Here is a 7,462-nt window from a genome sequence, read left to right as displayed (position 1 = left end):
TTGTCTCTGTTAAAGTCCTTGTACTCCCAAGAAATGACAGCCATGCTTCATATTGTGTGATGAAGTGACTTCATGCTTCATGCTGTGCAAGAGTAATTTAAAATTTGAGACAAAGGAACAAAGTTATCACTTCCTAACTGGAAAAGCTATGAATCACACATAAGAACAAAGTCAAATCAAGGTGGTAGATTGGATTTTTGGGTCTCTGTTACTGATGACTAGTCTGTTTCTGTCATTACACCTCAAACTAGCAAGTGCTCATGCTTACACTCATCAAAAAACAGTTCCTGAATGCACGGCAAATGCTCTGACTGAACAGCCAGCTAGCACCAGATGGCATGGCAGGACACCATCTAAAAATTTTGTGAACCAAAATGTCAAAGATTTGCTTTTCTGCAAAGAAGGTCATACCTAAAACTCCCCAAGAAAATTCGTATAAATACCTAAATATAAGATATTCTTTAGAAATAGAATTTTGTTTGAACTGTGTCTTGCTCATTTTTTCCCATTTCCACTTAGGTTTGTGTGTTATTGAAATAACAACCTCAGTGTTAACCCACTTACCCAGTTTTGAGACTCTGTGAATTTGAAATGTATATTTCAAAATAGTTTGAGGGTTTCTGGAGCAATTATATAAGCTTCAGTTATTCAGTGTTACAGGTTTTGTTATAAGGGGTTATTTTTTATTCAGAAAGAAAACATTTGCTGTTTATATTATTTCCAATATTTTTCACATTTAGAGGGTTTCTCAAGGAATAAAAAGGAAGAAAAAAAGCTAACTTTTCTTTCCCAAGATATTGGGAAAAATTCATGGCTCCTGTTGAGTCATCCTTTTGAGATATGATAGAGTTGGGTTTTACAAGTCAGATGCTGCTGTGTACATACAACAGATATGCTGAGCTGGAGTTGGTCCTTACATTTTTACAGCGTTGTAAGTGCTAAAAGCCACTCAGAGAGAATTTGAGCATGCCTGAAATAGAACAATTAGGTTTGTGTTCTCCAGTGGTATCATGATTTATTTCCATAACTAAAAAACAACTTTTACACTGATAAAAAAGTTAATACAGAGAGTCATTAAACAAGAGAGTCCTTAAAGTGAAGAACTCTTGCTCAAAATGATGACCCAATTAAGACCGATTTGGGAAAGCTGCTCCATACTGCAGAAGTTCTCAACCAGAAGGTTCTCCCACCAGCCCCATCAGATTGTGAGAAGAGATGCAGAGGACATGCTTGCTAGCCAGGCATTGGGAAGTGGATCAGAGGCAGACACGCCTAATCTACTCAGCATCCAACTCTCCTGTGCTTTTCTAAGGATGCACAGCCATTCCAAGCCATTAACTAAACTGATGTTTGGAACTGATCAGAAGGATTTCTGGCCTGAATTCAGAATGCCATTCCTCTCTCCTCTGTGCCTTTTTTTCCTTCATCCTACCCCATGTGAAGTCAGTGATTCATTCTCTTTAGTCTCCTCCATTTGGCAGTATCTACCAGAAAAGAAGGATAAATGCTCAAACAGAATATACCCTTTCAGTCCCAGAGGAGGCAGAGGGAAACAAGCAGCATTTACTGCTTTTTTTTTTTTTTCTCTTTTCTTTCAGTGAGAATTTCTGGTCACTGAATCCTGACAGTACACTTATTTGTGTTCTAAGCAGATAGGAACACTCTGCAACTACTAAAACCCTATTCTGTGCAGCTGATAGTGAAGTGTTGATCAAACTCTAAGTTCCACTCTCTAAACATCTGCCTGATGCTAACCTCATCTCATATATGCTTGTTTGTGAATTTTTTCAGAGTCAGTATCAGTATTTGGATGTAGTGACCATGCAGAAAACAAGCTAACTTAGCGAGAATGAATATTTCTTAAAGGAAAACTTACCCATGTGTATCAGTCAGTTCAAACAAAATCAGATACCACATTGTTATAAAAGAAAGAACACATTTTTACTGACAGTAAATATATACCAATCAACAGCAATACTGAAAATTTACCAGCATAATTCCTTTTCACAAAAAGAGCAAGGCAAATATTGATCAACTATCTTAAGTGAGTCAGGCATTAAGTTTCCTGATTGTGAACAAAACTGATAGCCAAGTGATTCATATAGAAAATGAATACATCTTGAAAAGGAAATACAGATAACTACACTCACTGCTCTTTAGGTAGATATAATGCATTTTCTTCAGTAATAAGTTTTAACACAAGAATTTGAGTCAAAGCTTCACAGAAGAAATATCTGTTGCCAGTACTCATTTTTATATGATGTTATCATGGTTCTGTCTCAGATGCTGTAGTAGTCATCTGAAATTTTAATTTCATTAAGGATGAAAGTGACCTTTGCACTCTGGCTGATTTTGAATAGGACATCTTTGAAATAGGAGTCCCAGAATCTTGTAGGTTTCATGAGTGTATTCTGCATTTCAGAGGTGGTGAAGAGTGAAAATCGACAAATAGTCTGTTGTAAAATCTCAGCTGTGAATATGTTGTCTTTTCAGACACAAAACCAAACTTCAATTAATAATGAACCTTTATGTGTAGACTCTTACAAGCTTTTGTTGCATTTGGGTGGAAGACTGGACTTTAAAGTCACTTAAACGTGATAGTCTCCAATTGTACATACGTAATCTGCCTTTTCTTAAACATAAATTGAAATAATGCTTAACAAAAGAGTAATTTTAATTTCCAAATTGTCAGTGACTTACTCAAAATATATAAATATATATGCACTAAAATAATACATATGAAAAGGGGTCAGCTTCCTTCCAAATGACTCTGTTGTTCTGCAAAAATCTGTTCTCACAGTAGCAGTCGAGAACACTATTTGCTTGAATATATGGCTTAAATTTGTTTGTAAATGAAATAAACATGGAACTTTAGCTCTGAAAATTCAAACACCAACTGGCAAAGGTGCTTGCATCATTGCTCAAAATCCCAGTTCATTATTTTATACAGAAGTTATTGCAAAACATGTCCTAATTCACATAGGACTTGCCTAGATATCTAGCACCAAGCATGTCTGGAATACAATAGGAAGCTACTTGCTCAGCTACACTAGTCAAAGGCTTTGCAGCTCACATGTAGATTCTTTTAGTATTATTTGTAATGCTGTATATTCTGTGTAGCCTGGAGTTAATTTATCATCTTTCTTTAAGAGTATTGTATTTATTTTCATTTCGTTTTATTTAATTAAAGATCCCCACAGAGTGGGGATCTTTACCAATTCTTGCTTTTATGCAATACTTTTCTTTAGTCTTTTTGGTAACACTCGCTTCATGAAGACCTTCAAGCAGAATGCAGAATGAGACACTCTGAATCATTGACTCAAAAAACAGTTATAATCCTCCTTATTAACTCTGTGTTCTTCTCTGTCAGGTATTGGATGATAATTAAAATATGCAGCTTTCCTTTCCCAGGTGATTGTCAGAGGCCCCACACTGAAAATGGATTTTGGCACGAAAGTTCTGAATCACAGCTCTGAGACTTAACCTATGTCGTTCTCATCTATCAGTTTTCTGCAGAAAAATCTTTTATTTTATACTTGTACAGACAGCACAAAAATTCTCTGCTATTTACTCTCCACCATATCCCATTAAAAGTGACCAACATGTCCTAAACTGCCACTGCATAAGCAATGGCAGATATTCAGACCTCAGTAATCAGAGTGTAAATCACAATATTATTTTAACATGAATTAGTCTAAAAATTCTATAAAAATAATATTCCTTTTTTCCTTTTATCATTTACGATTTTTTAGTTTGTCTGTTACTATAATTTTAGAGCTCACAATTCCTAAGCACAACATTTTGAATTCATGTCTATAAAGGAGGACTTGGATTCTATGACTAGATTCCAGAAGCCTAGACAAAAACTTGGAGGCTCAAAATTTATCAGAATTGACATTAACATTGCTCTATAGTGCATCTATGCACTTTTAAAAGTGTTCCAGTTTTTTCTGTTTCTACCTCAGAAGTGTATGCTTTGTATGATACTGACTGACTGAAGATCAGGAATTTTCTAATTTATTTTTTTTCTTCTAGCACAAAGGATTATGTTTAAATGACCCTAATAAAATAAAGATTTTTTTGACAGAGCCAAAAATAAAATCCCCAGGCACTTCTAGGAATGTTAGAGTGACAGAAATAGAAAAAGTAACACAATCTATTGAGCAAACAATTATCCCTTACCTGACTGACTTCATGTATATTAGTCATCATGTCACATTAAATGCTTCATATGCCTTATGTACTGTGTGATATTGCTGCCCTTGAGTACAGGAACCTGAGTGCAAGTGAAAGGGCTTTTTATTTGCGCTCTGTTTCTATAGTAAAGAAGGAAGGAAAATCCAGGCTTCTAATCTGAGATATCCACTGGTGGTAATCTAAAGAAAAAAATAATGTTATTGTACCTAAAGCTACCTGAGGAAGTCCTGCCTGGGTGCAAGAGACTATACCAGATGCATCAAAGATGATGGAAAACTCATAAGCCAAGGGAAATCCTGATAGTGAGCAAAGAATTGCTACTATTTAGTATGAATTTGATCATACATTTTGTTCTCAAGTACACAGACATTGGCAAAATTTCTTGATTGAGGAAATTAATTGAAGTTTGATTAACCACACTGCACATTCCAGCAATACCACTAGCAAGCTGCTTTGACTTCCATGGAACAAGCTCCTTTTCATCTTCTTACCTAGCAGAAGATTTATGTGGAAGCTAAGCTAGTCTGCAAGACCTCAACTGTCTTCAAAAACCACAATGTGCTTTTTGCACAATGTGGAACTTTAGGAAGTTGTGCCTCTGTTAAGCAGTGGTAGTGGCATCTGACAACATGCCCACTCAGAATTGAGCACAATAGATTTGGTTCCGATATCCACAATTAGTCCTGGTTTTAGGAGTCCATCTGCAAGAGGCACAGGACTCTCAAGGGTTGTGAGTACGAGGCACAGGTTCACATTTTGCAGTGCTAAAGTCATACATACCTTCATGCCTTCCAACCCAAACTTGCTTACTCTTAGCTCTCTCTGAGACAGGGGAGACACAAAATGCACATTTACACCAAAGACAAGGATGATTCTCTCTGTTCTGTTGAAACATCTTTTGAGATATCAGACTTTGACCAGCTCTTTGGCCAGGCTGTTTTTCAAACAGAACAAGATACTAGAGATACATGCTTACACACTAAAGTAAAATAGACATTTACTGATATAGTCTATGAAAGTTTGATTTGACAAGCATGGGTTCAGCAACGACAGCAATCAAAGCAAAATCATGATGATATGATCAATGTTAGGTCAGACACTTAATCCTAAGAGAAAAAAATAAAAGAGGTGCACGAAATAACAAACCTGATCACAAGTGCAAATAATATGCGGGGGTGTCCTCTCAGCAAATCTGCCCTCAGTCTTAAGCTGAAGTATTCAGTTCTTCTGTCATGGCATAAAGGCATAAAGTAACAAAAAAGAAGGGTATAAAACTTTTGAGCTGAGCTCAGACAGTTTTACACAGGGAAGAGGATACCTAGAATTTATGATGAATTGGTTATTCTTTAAATATTCACTAATGAAGTGCTCGTTTAAAAACTGAAGCCACAGTTTATGTTCTTTGTGTTTTGAAGGAGACTGAAAATGGAATTTTTGGGTGATTGTTGTTTTATTCTAGTCTATTCTCTTATCCAATTATGGTCTATAACTTTTATAATCATGAAGTTATGATAACCTCAGGAAAGGAGGAAATCGGCAAATAATTTTTATTATTGCTTAGCCAGAAAAGACAATATTTTGGAAACACTGAACACTTTTCCAAGCTTTGTATCATCTGCTAGGGTGAGATATTGATTTCCTTTAAATTTATGACTCAGTTCTGTGTATTTATAATTATATAGAGGAAGGAAACTTATAGTCTTTCCTTATTGCTCTTAGTCTTTAAACTATTGCTCTTTTTCCTTTCCAAAAAAATCTCTAAAAAGATATTAATTTTAACCTTTGTGAATCTTATACCCACAGCAGCTGCTTCAGTAAAAGACAGAGGACTGGTCATTGCAGCATTCTTTTTTTCCCCTGGTTTCATTTAAAAAACTAGTGGAATTGCTGAGCTATATTATTACAATGTTTTTGAACCAATTGGATGTGGAACCAGGAAATCAAATGGAAATGCATAAAAAGCTTTGGGAAAAAATTAGCTTGGGGAAGAAAGGGAGCTGGTTTTGTATTTCTGTCATTCACAAGAACAAAGATTGTTGCTTTACAGAGGATTTTCTGGGCTTTGAATTATATAAAAGACGTTGAATTAAAATATGGTGCCCAAAAAGCCAAGATCAGTGCAGCCCAGTTTTTCCTTTTTGAGTATCTTCATCCTTCTGTATTCTGAAACATGAAAGCCAAATTGGGCTGAGATGCAAGACTGAGAAGCAGCCTGAGTATATCTTAAATGACCTTGTGTGAGGCCCCGAACATCAATAAAAAGTCACAATCTTAAGAGTTTCTTGAGGACTCAGTTTGGCCAGTCAAAACATTCCTTTGAGGTTTATGGCTTCTCCTTACAACATACATACAGTTAGAGATCATGAATAATAGTGTGGTGTATTCAAAAAAATGCTAGCATAGGTAACCATTTCTGATAGACTTACAGGAGTGAAGACTGTTGGTGTTGCAGGTTTTATTGTCTTTCTGTGTTGCTCATCCAACTTAACCAGTTCCTGAACCTAGAATAGTTGCACATCTGGCAATTTCATACCATATGGAAAGTTAGCTGTTGTTAATTCCAGTGAGATTTATGGCAGCATGAAACAAAGTTTTTCTACACTACTGATCAATAGATTTCAGTCTGTTGAGCAGTAGAAATCTCCATCTCAGTGTGTCATTTCAAGGATAAAATCTTCTTTTCCAACTGTGTGGAATTCAATTTTGATCCATTAAGCGGGGGCTCACAAAGTAGCTAAAGCTACTCAAAGAGACTTTTAGATAACTAAATGTATATTTGCTACTTAGACCTCCCAGCTGAAAATGAACATTGGATACTACATGTGTGACTTTGACCTGTAGCTGATTTTCCAGTTAATTATTTCTGAAGACAAAGTAATTTAAATTAATATCCCACAGGAAATAAAAAGGTTTTCATTTTTAATCTCCTTGCTAGATCTACAGAGCTGGGTCTTAGTGCCCATGGATAAAGTAGTAGTTCATATGGGATTTTTGAATTTTAGCAAAATTTTACGCTGTCTCACACAGTGTCATTGTGGACAAAATGTCCATCACACTGCTAGACAAGTCCATAAAATTTTGGATAAGAAACTGGGTGGTGAGTTGGGTTTAAACAGTTATAGTGGCTATACATGTGGGATTTCCCTGTGCTCAACTTTAGGGCCAGTGCTCTTTAATGTTTTCAAAAAGTCTCTGGATGCAGGAATCAAGTGTATCTTAAATGAGTTTGTCAATAGTACTAAGCTAGGACCCCCTCAAGGGTAAA

The sequence above is a fragment of the Haemorhous mexicanus genome, chromosome Z (genome assembly GCF_027477595.1).
Source record: "Haemorhous mexicanus isolate bHaeMex1 chromosome Z, bHaeMex1.pri, whole genome shotgun sequence".
NCBI lineage: Eukaryota > Metazoa > Chordata > Aves > Passeriformes > Fringillidae > Haemorhous > Haemorhous mexicanus.
This window is presented reverse-complemented; position numbering follows the sequence as displayed.